The 16783-nt window shown below is 31.7% G+C and overlaps 1 pseudogene; it reads left to right on the top strand.

Annotated features, from left to right (window-relative positions):
• Window positions 1-14756, top strand: part of LOC137235705 (uncharacterized) — a 157382-nt pseudogene extending 142626 nt beyond the window's left edge.
• The last annotated feature ends 2027 nt before the right edge of the window (window positions 14757-16783 follow it).

Below are 16783 nucleotides of genomic sequence, written 5' to 3' on the forward strand. Positions count from 1 at the left end.
TTACGTATTTTAAGCATGCTAACCTTTAGCCCGGTAAGCAAATTAAAAAAAAAAACGCAATATGTAGGCTACACGAGAACGGAGACGTCGAGTAACCAAAACAAATGCGTTAAACAAATTCGTACACGTTATTTATCAATTTAACTCCAGAATTAAAGGATATACAACGAGAAACAACGTTTGACAACCTTTAAACAGTTTTAATAACTATCTCAAAAATTGTCGCTCTGATGCAAACAACTGCTGAGTTATCTACTCAAATTTGTTGAACAAAACGACTTACGTATTTTAAACATGCTAACCTTTAGCCCGGTAAGCAAATTAAAAAAAAAAAACGCAATATGTAGGCTACACGAGAACGGAGACGTCGAGTAACCAAAACAAATACGTTAAACAAATTCGTACACGTTATTTATCAATTTAACTCTAGAATTAAAGGATATACAACGAGAAACAACGTTTGACAACCTTTAAACAGTTTTAATAACTATCTCAAAAATTATCGCTCTGATGCAAACAACTGATGAGTTATCTACTTAAATTTGTTGAACAAAACGACTTACGTATTTTAAGCATTCTAACCTTTAGCCTGGTAAGCAAATTAAAAAAAAAAACGCAATATGTAGGCTACACGAGAACGGAGACGTCGAGTAACCAAAACAAATGCGTTAAACAAATTCGTACACGTTATTTATCAATTTAACTCTAGAATTAAAGGATATACAACGAGAAACAACGTTTGACAACCTTTAAACAGTTTTAATAACTATCTCAAAAATTGTCGCTCTGATGCAAACAACTGATGAGTTATCTACTCAAATTTGTTGAACAAAACGACTTACGTATTTTAAGCATGCTAACTTTTAGCCCGGTAAGCAAATTAAAAAAAACGCAATATGTAGGCTACACGAGAACGGAGACGTCGAGTAACCAAAACAAATGCGTTAAACAAATTCGTACACGTTATTTATCAATTTAACTCTAGAATTAAAGGATATACAACGAGAAACAACGTTTGACAACCTTTAAACAGTTTTAATAACTATCTCAAAAATTTTCGCTCTGATGCAAACAACTGATGAGTTATCTACTTAAATTTGATGAACAAAACGACTTACGTATTTTAAACATGCTAACCTTTAGCCCGGTAAGCAAATTAAAAAAAAAACGCAATATGTAGGCTACACGAGAACGGAGACGTCGAGTAACCAAAACAAATGCGTTAAACAAATTCGTACACGTTATTTATCAATTTAACTCTAGAATTAAAGGATATACAACGAGAAACAACGTTTGACAACCTTTAAACAGTTTTAATAACTATCTCAAAAATTGTTGCTCTGATGCAAACAACTGATGAGTTATCTACTTAAATTTGATGAACAAAACGACTTACGTATTTTAAACATGCTAACCTTTAGCCCGGTAAGCAAATTAAAAAAAAAAAACGCAATATGTAGGCTACACGAGAACGGAGACGTCGAGTAACCAAAACAAATGCGTTAAACAAATTCGTACACGCTATTTATTAATTTAACTCTAGAATTAAAGGATATACAACGAGAAACAACGTTTGAATAACTATCTCAAAAATTGTCGCTCTGATGCAAACAACTGATGAGTTATCTACTTAAATTTGTTGAACAAAACGACTTACGTATTTTAAGCATGCTAACCTTTAGCCCGGTAAGGAAATTAAAAAAAAAACGCAATATGTAGGCTACACGAGAACGGAGACGTCGAGTAACCAAAACAAATGCGTTAAACAAATTCGTACACGTTATTTATCAATTTAACTCTATAATTAAAGGATATACAACGAGAAACAACGTTTGACAACCTTTAAACAGTTTTAATAACTATCTCAAAAATTGTCGCTCTGATGCAAACAACTGATGAGTTATCTACTTAAATTTGTTGAACAAAACGACTTACGTATTTTAAGCATGCTAACCTTTAGCCCGGTAAGCAAATTAAAAAAAAAACGCAATATGTAGGCTACACGAGAACGGAGACGTCGAGTAACCAAAACAAATGCGTTAAACAAATTCGTACACGTTATTTATCAATTTAACTCTAGAATTAAAGGATTTACAACGAGAAACAACGTTTGACAACCTTTAAACAGTTTTAATAACTATCTCAAAAATTGTCGCTCTGATGCAAACAACTGCTGAGTTATCTACTCAAATTTGTTGAACAAAACGACTTACGTATTTTAAACATGCTAACCTTTAGCCCGGTAAGCAAATTAAAAAAAAACGCAATATGTAGGCTACACGAGAACGGAGACGTCGAGTAACCAAAACAAATGCGTTAAACAAATTCGTACACGTTATTTATCAATTTAACTCTAGAATTAAAGGATATACAACGAGAAACAACGTTTGACAACCTTTAAACAGTTTTAATAACTATCTCAAAAATTGTCGCTCTGATGCAAACAACTGATGAGTTATCTACTTAAATTTGTTGAACAAAACGACTTACGTATTTTAAACATGCTAACCTTTAGCCCGGTAAGCAAATTTAAAAAAAAACGCAATATGTAGGCTACACGAGAACGGAGACGTCGAGTAACCAAAACAAATGCGTTAAACAAATTCGTACACGTTATTTATCAATTTAACTCTAGAATTAAAGGATATACAACGAGAAACAACGTTTGACAACCTTTAAACAGTTTTAATAACTATCTCAAAAATTGTCGCTCTGATGCAAACAACTGATGAGTTATCTACTTAAATTTGATGAACAAAACGACTTACGTATTTTAAACATGCTAACCTTTAGCCCGGTAAGCAAATTAAAAAAAAAAAACGCAATATGTAGGCTACACGAGAACGGAGACGTCGAGTAACCAAAACAAATGCGTTAAACAAATTCGTACACGTTATTTATCAATTTAACTCTAGAATTAAAGGATATACAACGAGAAACAACGTTTGACAACCTTTAAACAGTTTTAATAACTATCTCAAAAATTATCGCTCTGATGCAAACAACTGATGAGTTATCTACTTAAATTTGTTGAACAAAACGACTTACGTATTTTAAGCATGCTAACCTTTAGCCCGGTAAGCAAATTAAAAAAAAAACGCAATATGTAGGCTACACGAGAACGGAGACGTCGAGTAACCAAAACAAATGCGTTAAACAAATTCGTACACGTTATTTATCAATTTAACTCTAGAATTAAAGGATATACAACGAGAAACAACGTTTGACAACCTTTAAACAGTTTTAATAACTATCTCAAAAATTGTCGCTCTGATGCAAACAACTGCTGAGTTATCTACTCAAATTTGTTGAACAAAACGACTTACGTATTTTAAACATGCTAACCTTTAGCCCGGTAAGCAAATTAAAAAAAAAACCCAATATGTAGGCTACACGAGAACGGAGACGTCGAGTAACCAAAACAAATGCGTTAAACAAATTCGTACACGTTATTTATCAATTTAACTCTAGAATTAAAGGATATACAACGAGAAACAACGTTTGACAACCTTTAAACAGTTTTAATAACTATCTCAAAAATTGTCGCTCTGATGCAAACAACTGATGAGTTATCTACTTAAATTTGTTGAACAAAACGACTTACGAATTCTAAACATGCTAACCTTTAGCCCGGTAAGCAAATTAAAAAAAAAAAAACGCAATATGTAGGCTACACGAGAACGGAGACGTCGAGTAACCAAAACAAATACGTTAAACAAATTCGTACACGTTATTTATCAATTTAACTCTAGAATTAAAGGATATACAACGAGAAACAACGTTTGACAACCTTTAAATAGTTTTAATAACTATCTCAAAAATTATCGCTCTGATGCAAACAACTGATGAATTATCTACTTAAATTTGTTGAACAAAACGACTTACGTATTTTAAGCATGCTAACCTTTAGCCCGGTAAGCAAATTAAAAAAAAACGCAATATGTAGGCTACACGAGAACGGAGACGTCGAGTAACCAAAACAAATACGTTAAACAAATTCGTACACGTTATTTATCAATTTAACTCTAGAATTAAAGGATATACAACGAGAAACAACGTTTGACAACCTTTAAACAGTTTTAATAACTATCACAAAAATTGTCGCTCTGATGCAAACAACTGATGAGTTATCTACTTAAATTTGATGAACAAAACGACTTACGTATTTTAAACATGCTAACCTTTAGCCCGGTAAGCAAATTAAAAAAAAAAACCCAATATGTAGGCTACACGAGAACGGAGACGTCGAGTAACCAAAACAAATGCGTTAAACAAATTCGTACACATTATTTATCAATTTAACTCTAGAATTAAAGGATATACAACGAGAAACAACGTTTGACAACCTTTAAACAGTTTTAATAACTATCTCAAAAATTGTCGCTCTGATGCAAACAACTGATGAGGTATCTACTTAAATTTGTTGAACAAAACGACTTACGTATTTTAAACATGCTAACCTTTAGCCCGGTAAGCAAATTTAAAAAAAACGCAATATGTAGGCTACACGAGAACGGAGACGTCGAGTAACCAAAACAAATGCGTTAAACAAATTCGTACACGTTATTTATCAATTTAACTCTAGAATTAAAGGATATACAACGAGAAACAACGTTTGACAACCTTTAAACAGTTTTAATAACTATCTCAAAAATTGTCGCTCTGATGCAAACAACTGCTGAGTTATCTACTCAAATTTGTTGAACAAAACGACTTACGTATTTTAAACATGCTAACCTTTAGCCCGGTAAGCAAATTAAAAAAAAAAACCCAATATGTAGGCTACACGAGAACGGAGACGTCGAGTAACCAAAACAAATGCGTTAAACAAATTCGTACACGTTATTTATCAATTTAACTCTAGAATTAAAGGATATACAACGAGAAACAACGTTTGACAACCTTTAAACAGTTTTAATAACTATCTCAAAAATTGTCGCTCTGATGCAAACAACTGATGAGTTATATACTTAAATTTGTTGAACAAAACGACTTACGTATTTTAAACATGCTAACCTTTAGCCCGGTAAGCAAATTAAAAAAAAAACGCAATATGTAGGCTACACGAGAACGGAGACGTCGAGTAACCAAAACAAATACGTTAAACAAATTCGTACACGTTATTTATCAATTTAACTCTAGAATTAAAGGATATACAACGAGAAACAACGTTTGACAACCTTTAAACAGTTTTAATAACTATCTCAAAAATTATCGCTCTGATGCAAACAACTGATGAGTTATCTACTTAAATTTGTTGAACAAAACGACTTACGTATTTTAAGCATGCTAACCTTTAGCCCGGTAAGCAAATTAAAAAAAAAACGCAATATGTAGGCTACACGAGAACGGAGACGTCGAGTAACCAAAACAAATGCGTTAAACAAATTCGTACACGTTATTTATCAATTTAACTCTAGAATTAAAGGATATACAACGAGAAACAACGTTTGACAACCTTTAAACAGTTTTAATAACTATCTCAAAAATTGTCGCTATGATGCAAACAACTGATGAGTTATCTACTTAAATTTGTTGAACAAAACGACTTACGTATTTTAAGCATGCTAACCTTTAGCCCGGTAAGCAAATTAAAAAAAAACGCAATATGTAGGCTACACGAGAACGGAGACGTCGAGTAACCAAAACAAATGCGTTAAACAAATTCGTACACGTTATTTATCAATTTAACTCTAGAATTAAATGATATACAACGAGAAAAAACGTTTGACAACCTTTAAACAGTTTTAATAACTATCTCAAAAATTGTCGCTCTGATGCAAACAACTGATGAGTTATCTACTTAAATTTGATGAACAAAACGACTTACGTATTTTAAACATTCTACCCTTTAGCCCGGTAAGCAAATTAAAAAAAACGCAATATGTAGGCTACACGAGAACGGAGACGTCGAGTAACCAAAACAAATGCGTTAAACAAATTCGTACACGTTATTTATCAATTTAACAATAGAATTAAAGGATATACAACGAGAAACAACGTTTGACAACCTTTAAACAGTTTTAATAACTATCTCAAAAATTGTCGCTCTGATGCAAACAACTGATGAGTTATCTACTTAAATTTGATGAACAAAACGACTTACGTATTTTAAGCATGCTACCCTTTAGCCCGGTAAGCAAATTAAAAAAAAACGCAATATGTAGGCTACACGAGAACGGAGACGTCGAGTAACCAAAACAAACGCGTTAAACAAATTCGTACACGTTATTTATCAATTTAACTCTAGAATTAAAGGATATACAACGAGAAACAACGTTTGACAACCTTTAAACAGTTTTAATAACTATCTCAAAAATTGTCGCTCTGATGCAAACAACTGCTGAGTTATCTACTCAAATTTGTTGAACAAAACGACTTACGTATTTTAAACATGCTAACCTTTAGCCCGGTAAGCAAATTAAAAAAAAAAACCCAATATGTAGGCTACACGAGAACGGAGACGTCGAGTAACCAAAACAAATGCGTTAAACAAATTCGTACACGTTATTTATCAATTTAACTCTAGAATTAAAGGATATACAACGAGAAACAACGTTTGACAACCTTTAAACAGTTTTAATAACTATCTCAAAAATTGTCGCTCTGATGCAAACAACTGATGAGTTATATACTTAAATTTGTTGAACAAAACGACTTACGTATTTTAAACATGCTACCCCTTTAGCCGGGTAAGCAAATTAAAAAAAAACGCAATATGTAGGCTACACGAGAACGGAGACGTCGAGTAACCAAAACAAATGCGTTAAACAAATTCGTACACGTTATTTATCAATTTAACTCTAGAATTAAAGGATATACAACGAGAAACAACGTTTGACAACCTTTAAACAGTTTTAATAACTATCTCAAAAATTGTCGCTCTGATGCAAACAACTGATGAGTTATATACTTAAATTTGTTGAACAAAACGACTTACGTATTTTAAGCATGCTACCCTTTAGCCCGGTAAGCAAATTAAAAAAAAAACGCAATATGTAGGCTACACGAGAACGGAGACGTCGAGTAACCAAAACAAACGCGTTAAACAAATTCGTACACGTTATTTATCAATTTAACTCTAGAATTAAAGGATATACAACGAGAAACAACGTTTGACAACCTTTAAACAGTTTTAATAACTATCTCAAAAATTGTCGCTCTGATGCAAACAACTGCTGAGTTATCTACTCAAATTTGTTGAACAAAACGACTTACGATTTTAAACATGCTAACCTTTAGCCCGGTAAGCAAATTAAAAAAAAAAACCCAATATGTAGGCTACACGAGAACGGAGACGTCGAGTAACCAAAACAAATGCGTTAAACAAATTCGTACACGTTATTTATCAATTTAACTCTAGAATTAAAGGATATACAACGAGAAACAACCTTTGACAACCTTTAAACAGTTTTAATAACTATCTCAAAAATTGTCGCTCTGATGCAAACAACTGCTAAGTTATCTACTCAAATTTGTTGAACAAAACGACTTACGTATTTTAAACATGCTAACCTTTAGCCCGGTAAGCAAATTAAAAAAAAAACGCAATATGTAGGCTACACGAGAACGGAGACGTCGAGTAACCAAAACAAACGCGTTAAACAAATTCGTACACGTTATTTATCAATTTAACTCTAGAATTAAAGGATATACAACGAGACACAACGTTTGACAACCTTTAAACAGTTTTAATAACTATCTCAAAAATTGTCGCTCTGATGCAAACAACTGATGAGTTATCTACTCAAATTTGTTGAACAAAACGACTTACGTATTTTAAACATGCTAACCTTTAGCCCGGTAAGCAAATTAAAAAAAAAACGCAATATGTAGGCTACACGAGAGCAGAGACGTCGAGTAACCAAAACAAATGCTTTAAACAAATTCGTACACGTTATTTATCAATTTAACTCTAGAATTAAAGGATATACAACGAGAAACAACGTTTGACAACCTTTAAACAGTTTTAATAACTATCTCAAAAATTGTCGCTCTGATGCAAACAACTGCTGAGTTATCTACTCAAATTTGTTGAACAAAACGACTTACGTATTTTAAACATGCTAACCTTTAGCCCGGTAAGCATTAAAAAAAAACGCAATATGTAGGCTACACGAGAACAGAGACGTCGAGTAACCAAAACAAATGCGTTAAACTAATTCGTACACGTTATTTATCAATTTAACTCTAGAATTAAAGGATATACAACGAGAAACAACGTTTGACAACCTTTAAACAGTTTTAATAACTATCTCAAAAATTGTCGCTCTGATGCAAACTGCTGAGTTATCTACTCAAATTTGTTGAACAAAACGACTTACGTATTTTAAACATGCTAACCATTAGCCCGGTAAGCAAATTAAAAAAAAAACGCAATATGTAGGCTGCACGAGAACGGAGACGTCGAGTAACCAAAACAAATGCGTTAAACAAATTCGTACACGTTATTTATCAATTTAACTCTAGAATTAAAGGATATACAACGAGAAAGAACGTTTGACAACCTTTAAACAGTTTTAATAACTATCTCAAAAATTATCGCTCTGATGCAAACAACTGATGAGTTATCTACTCAAATTTGTTGAACAAAACGACTTACGTATTTTAAACATGCTAACCTTTAGCCCGGTAAGCAAATTAAAAAAAACCACGCAATATGTAGGCTACACGAGAACGGAGACGTCGAGTAACCAAAACAAATGCGTTAAACAAATTCGTACACGTTATTTATCAATTTAACTCTAGAATTAAAGGATATACAACGAGAAACAACGTTTGACAACCTTTAAACAGTTTTAATAACTATCTCAAAAATTGTCGCTCTGATGCAAACAACTGCTGAGTTATCTACTCAAATTTGTTGAACAAAACGACTTACGATTTTAAACATGCTAACCTTTAGCCCGGTAAGCAAATTAAAAAAAAAAACCCAATATGTAGGCTACACGAGAACGGAGACGTCGAGTAACCAAAACAAATGCGTTAAACAAATTCGTACACGTTATTTATCAATTTAACTCTAGAATTAAAGGATATACAACGAGAAACAACGTTTGACAACCTTTAAACAGTTTTAATAACTATCTCAAAAATTGTCGCTCTGATGCAAACAACTGATGAGTTATCTACTTAAATTTGATGAACAAAACGACTTACGTATTTTAAACATTCTAACCTTTAGCCCGGTAAGCAAATTAAAAAAAAACGCAATATGTAGGCTACACGAGAACGGAGATGTCGAGTAACCAAAACAAATGCGTTAAACAAATTTGTACACGTTATTTATCAATTTAACACTAGAATTAAAGGATATACAACGAGAAACAACGTTTGACAACCTTTGAACAGTTTTAATAACTATCTCAAAAATTGTCGCTCTGATGCAAACAACTGATGAATTATCTACTTAAATTTGATGAACAAAACGACTTACGTATTTTAAGCATGCTACCCTTTAGCCCGGTAAGCAAATTAAAAAAAAACGCAATATGTAGGCTACACGAGAACGGAGACAACGAGTAACCAAAACAAACGCGTTAAACAAATTCGTACACGTTATTTATCAATTTAACTCTAGAATTAAAGGATATACAACGAGAAACAACGTTTGACAACCTTTAAACAGTTTTAATAACTATCTCAAAAATTGTCGCTCTGATGCAAACAACTGCTGAGTTATCTACTCAAATTTGTTGAACAAAACGACTTACGTATTTTAAACATGCTAACCTTTAGCCCGGTAAGCAAATTAAAAAAAAAAAACCAATATGTAGGCTACACGAGAACGGAGACGTCGAGTAACCAAAACAAATGCGTTAAACAAATTCGTACACGTTATTTATCAATTTAACTCTAGAATTAAAGGATATACAACGAGAAACAACGTTTGACAACCTTTAAACAGTTTTAATAACTATCTCAAAAATTGTCGCTCTGATGCAAACAACTGATGAGTTATATACTTAAATTTGTTGAACAAAACGACTTACGTATTTTAAACATGCTACCCTTTAGCCGGGTAAGCAAATTAAAAAAAAACGCAATATGTAGGCTACACGAGAACGGAGACGTCGAGTAACCAAAACAAATGCGTTAAACAAATTCGTACACGTTATTTATCAATTTAACTCTAGAATTAAAGGATATACAACGAGAAACAACGTTTGACAACCTTTAAACAGTTTTAATAACTATCTCAAAAATTGTCGCTCTGATGCAAACAACTGATGAGTTATATACTTAAATTTGTTGAACAAAACGACTTACGTATTTTAAGCATGCTACCCTTTAGCCCGGTAAGCAAATTAAAAAAAAAACGCAATATGTAGGCTACACGAGAACGGAGACGTCGAGTAACCAAAACAAACGCGTTAAACAAATTCGTACACGTTATTTATCAATTTAACTCTAGAATTAAAGGATATACAACGAGAAACAACGTTTGACAACCTTTAAACAGTTTTAATAACTATCTCAAAAATTGTCGCTCTGATGCAAACAACTGCTGAGTTATCTACTCAAATTTGTTGAACAAAACGACTTACGATTTTAAACATGCTAACCTTTAGCCCGGTAAGCAAATTAAAAAAAAAAACCCAATATGTAGGCTACACGAGAACGGAGACGTCGAGTAACCAAAACAAATGCGTTAAACAAATTCGTACACGTTATTTATCAATTTAACTCTAGAATTAAAGGATATACAACGAGAAACAACGTTTGACAACCTTTAAACAGTTTTAATAACTATCTCAAAAATTGTCGCTCTGATGCAAACAACTGATGAGTTATATACTTAAATTTGTTGAACAAAACGACTTACGTATTTTAAGCATGCTACCCTTTAGCCCGGTAAGCAAATTAAAAAAAAAACGCAATATGTAGGCTACACGAGAACGGAGACGTCGAGTAACCAAAACAAACGCGTTAAACAAATTCGTACACGTTATTTATCAATTTAACTCTAGAATTAAAGGATATACAACGAGACACAACGTTTGACAACCTTTAAACAGTTTTAATAACTATCTCAAAAATTGTCGCTCTGATGCAAACAACTGATGAGTTATCTACTCAAATTTGTTGAACAAAACGACTTACGTATTTTAAACATGCTAACCTTTAGCCCGGTAAGCAAATTAAAAAAAAAACGCAATATGTAGGCTACACGAGAGCAGAGACGTCGAGTAACCAAAACAAATGCTTTAAACAAATTCGTACACGTTATTTATCAATTTAACTCTAGAATTAAAGGATATACAACGAGAAACAACGTTTGACAACCTTTAAACAGTTTTAATAACTATCTCAAAAATTGTCGCTCTGATGCAAACAACTGCTGAGTTATCTACTCAAATTTGTTGAACAAAACGACTTACGTATTTTAAACATGCTAACCTTTAGCCCGGTAAGCATTAAAAAAAACGCAATATGTAGGCTACACGAGAACAGAGACGTCGAGTAACCAAAACAAATGCGTTAAACTAATTCGTACACGTTATTTATCAATTTAACTCTAGAATTAAAGGATATACAACGAGAAACAACGTTTGACAACCTTTAAACAGTTTTAATAACTATCTCAAAAATTGTCGCTCTGATGCAAACTGCTGAGTTATCTACTCAAATTTGTTGAACAAAACGACTTACGTATTTTAAACATGCTAACCATTAGCCCGGTAAGCAAATTAAAAAAAAAACGCAATATGTAGGCTGCACGAGAACGGAGACGTCGAGTAACCAAAACAAATGCGTTAAACAAATTCGTACACGTTATTTATCAATTTAACTCTAGAATTAAAGGATATACAACGAGAAACAACGTTTGACAACCTTTAAACAGTTTTAATAACTATCTCAAAAATTATCGCTCTGATGCAAACAACTGATGAGTTATCTACTCAAATTTGTTGAACAAAACGACTTACGTATTTTAAACATGCTAACCTTTAGCCCGGTAAGCAAATTAAAAAAAACCACGCAATATGTAGGCTACACGAGAACGGAGACGTCGAGTAACCAAAACAAATGCGTTAAACCAATTCGTACACGTTATTTATCAATTTAACTCTAGAATTAAAGGATATACAACGAGAAACAACGTTTGACAACCTTTAAACAGTTTTAATAACTATCTCAAAAATTATCGCTCTGATGAAAACAACTGATGAGTTATCTACTCAAATTTGTTGAACAAAACGACTTACGTATTTTAAACATGCTAACCTTTAGCCCGGTAAGCAAATTAAAAAAAAAACGCAATATGTAGGCTACACGAGAACGGAGACGTCGAGTAACCAAAACAAATGCTTAAACAAATTCGTACACGTTATTTATCAATTTAACTCTAGAATTAAAGGATATACAACGAGAAACAACGTTTGACAACCTTTAAACAGTTTTAATAACTATCTCAAAAATTGTCGCTCTGATGCAAACAACTGATGAGTTATCTACTTAAATTTGTTGAACAAAACGACTTACGTATTTTAAACATGCTAATCTTTAGCCCGGTAAGCAAATTTAAAAAAAAAAACGCAATATGTAGGCTACACGAGAACGGAGACGTCGAGTAACCAAAACAAATGCGTTAAACAAATTCGTACACGTTATTTATCAATTTAACTCTAGAATTAAAGGATATACAACGAGAAACCACGTTTGACAACCTTTAAACAGTTTTAATAACTATCGCAAAAATTGTCGCTCTGATGCAAACAACTGATGAGTTATCTATGCGTTAAACAAATTCGTACACGTTATTTATCAATTTAACTCTAGAATTAAAGGATATACAACGAGAAACAACGTTTGACAACCTTTAAACAGTTTTAATAACTATCTCAAAAATTGTCGCTCTGATGCAAACAACTGCTGAGTTATCTATGCGTTAAACAAATTCGTACACGTTATTTATCAATTTAACTCTAGAATTAAAGGATATACAACGAGAAACAACGTTTGACAACCTTTAAACAGTTTTAATAACTATTTCAAAAATTGTCGCTCTGATGCAAACAACTGCTGAGTTATCTACTTAAATTTGTTGAACAAAACGACTTACGTATTTTAAGCATGCTAACCTTTAGCCCGGTAAGCAAATTAAAAAAAAAACGCAATATGTAGGCTACACGAGAACGGAGACGTCGAGTAACCAAAACAAATGCGTTAAACAAATTCGTACACGTTATTAATCAATTTAACTCTAGAATTAAAGGATATACAACGAGAAAGAACGTTTGACAACCTTTAAAGAGTTTTAATAACTATCTCAAAAATTGTCGCTCTGATGCAAACAACTGCTGAGTTATCTACTCAAATTTGTTGAACAAAACGACTTACGTATTTTAAACATGCTAACCTTTAGCCCGGTAAGCAAATTAAAAAAAAACGCAATATGTAGGCTACACGAGGACAGAGACGTCGAGTAACCAAAACAAATGCGCTAAACTAATTCGTACACGTTATTTATCAATTTAACTCTAGAATTAAAGGATATACAACGAGAAACAACGTTTGACAACCTTTAAACAGTTTTAATAACTATCTCAAAAATTGTCGCTCTGATGCAAACAACTGATGAGTTATCTACTTAAATTTGTTGAACAAAACGACTTACGTATTTTAAGCATGCTAACCTTTAGCCCGGTAAGAAAATTAAAAAAAAAAAACGCAATATGTAGGCTACACGAGAACGGAGACGTCGAGTAACCAAAACAAATGCGTTAAACAAATTCGTACACGTTATTTATCAATTTAACTCTAGAATTAAAGGATATACAACGAGAAACAACGTTTGACAACCTTTAAACAGTTTTAATAACTATCTCAAAAATTGTCGCTCTGATGCAAACAACTGATGAGTTATCTACTTAAATTTGTTGAACAAAACGACTTACGTATTTTAAACATGCTAACCTTTAGCCCGGTAAGCAAATTAAAAAAAACCACGCAATATGTAGGTGTAGGATTATCTACTTGTATTAAATATACTGTAATTTTATAAATTATTTTCGTGTTACATTACTTTCAATATTCTTTCAAAAAGAAAATTTTCTTGTCAGTAATTTTTAATTTTTTTAAAGTAAATACATTTATTTAATTAATAAAATAAAATTTTAAAAAAATATATAGTTGTATTATCAACTATATAATGGCGATCCCGCTCGAATCATAATGGTACTATAAAAGTCAATACATTTTCTGCAAACTGGCCGTTTAGTCAATATGGACAATTACTCCGTTTATGTAATTACAAGTGCACTCAAAAAGATTTCTACGTAAAATACCTAATGAAATTTTGGACGATCTAATTATTTACATCACTACCGGAATACACTCAACGTTTATTAGTTTTACTCCTTGGTACATTCGATTTTATTACCACCCATGCAACACAAACCAGGACGTGCATGACCAGCGAGGCGCTGGGCATTTAAGTTGCATCGAGTTTCTTTCAGTCATACGTCAGTGATAGCAAAACGACACCTATAAAATTTACTTAAACTTAAGATTATCACAAAAATTATGAAGCAGATTACTGATAAATTTTCTACACATAATTTATTTGGACACGAAAATTATGAATATTATACAGGATTTACTGGATGTATACTAAAATTACATACAAGATAAATTGATATGCAATTTTCAATATCCACCCCCACCATGTTTGCAAATTAACTCAACAAAAATATACACTTCAACACTCTCTGAAGACTAAGAAGACATAGTTGCAGTGTCAATGTGAGTGATGAAGTTTACCATCTATCTACCTTCAACATTTGTTTAAATCTTTCGTTGAACCAATATACAAACAAAATAATCAAATTATATATCTTTTATATGAAATATTAGTGAAGTTACTAAATGTATACAAAAAAAAAAGAGTTAAAATATTCAAAATTACAATTATAATAACTATATTTTAATTATATACACTCTTTCTCCAGTTTATAATCAAAAATATACCATTAACACATGTAAGTAAATTTACAACAACAGACATATAAACTCAAATTCGTATTTAGCCAATCTCATTTCCAATTCAAAACAACAAACAACTTTAAATTTTTAAAATAAAACTAATTAGTGCAATCAATTTTAAAAAATCTCAAAAGATTTCTTAAAATTATTTTTATTGACATATATCAATTATTTCATATTGAAATTAAAATCATATTAAAAACTCAATATTATACTCATTAACATGACACGAATCAATAACAATTTCATACCACCCTCAACCGAATAAAGGAATCAACTTTTCATTCCTTATCAACAACTTGGACATACATTATGCAAAGTACAATTATATATTGAACATATATTCTGCATAATACAAGTTTTAATTTTTAAGTAATTGTGCACACAAAGTTGCAATCTACTATTATTCAAGCTCATCCCAGGTTCTTCAATCACATCACGATAAATAACAATATTTCTTAAACAACATAGAAATAACACAACCAAATATTAATATACATAAAATATTCTAAAAATCAGTTATCAAGTACATCAATTTATCAAAAGATTGGATACTTACATCAATACTAACATAAACTTTTAACGCAATTAAGACACAATTGAAATGTTTTTCAAACTACAACACAAAATTCTTACAGTAATTAATACACACTGTAAACTAATATTTAAAAAATAAATTTTTCTTTTCACTGGAGGGGGAGTAAATGTAGGATTATCTACTTGTATTAAATATACTGTAATTTTATAAATTATTTTCGTGTTACATTACTTTCAATATTCTTTCAAAAAGAAAATTTTCTTGTCAGTAATTTTTAATTTTTTTAAAGTAAATACATTTATTTAATTAATAAAATAAAATTTAAAAAAAATATATAGTTGTATTATCAACTATAGTAGGCTACACTAGAACGGAGACTTCGAGTAACCAAAACAAATGCGTTAAACAAATTCGTACACGTTATTTATAAATTTAACTCTAGAATTAAAGGATATACAACGAGAAACAACGTTTGACAACCTTTAAACAGTTTTAATAACTATCTCAAAAATTGTCGCTCTGATGCAAACAACTGATGAGTTATCTACTTAAATTTGTTGAACAAAACGACTTACGTATTTTAAGCATGCTAACCTTTAGCCCGGTAAGCAAATTAAAAAAAAACGCAATATGTAGGCTACACGAGAACGGAGACGTCGAGTAACCAAAACAAATACGTTAAACAAATTCGTACACGTTATTTATCAATTTAACTCTAGAATTAAAGGATATACAACGAGAAACAACGTTTGACAACCTTTAAACAGTTTTAATAACTATCTCAAAAATTGTCGCTCTGATGCAAACAACTGCTGAGTTATCTACTTAAATTTGTTGAACAAAACGACTTACGTATTTTAAGCATGCTAACCTTTAGCCCGGTAAGCAAATTAAAAAAAAAACGCAATATGTAGGCTACACGAGAACAGAGACGTCGAGTAACCAAAACAAATCCGTTAAACAAATTCGTACACGTTATTTATCAATTTAACTCTAGAATTAAAGGATATACAACGAGAAACAATGTTTGACAACCTTTAAACAGTTTTAATAACTATCTCAAATATTGTCGCTCTGATGTAAACAACTGCTGAGTTATCTACTCAAATTTGTTGAACAAAACGACTTACGTATTTTAAGCATGCTAACATTTAGCCCGGTAAGCAAATTAAAAAAAAAACGCAATATGTAGGCTACAAGAGAACGGAGACATCGAGTAACCAAAACAAATGGGTTAAACAAATTCGTACACGTTAT

This window comes from Eurosta solidaginis, unplaced genomic scaffold, assembly GCF_040869045.1.
Source record: "Eurosta solidaginis isolate ZX-2024a unplaced genomic scaffold, ASM4086904v1 ctg00001055.1, whole genome shotgun sequence".
NCBI lineage: Eukaryota > Metazoa > Arthropoda > Insecta > Diptera > Tephritidae > Eurosta > Eurosta solidaginis.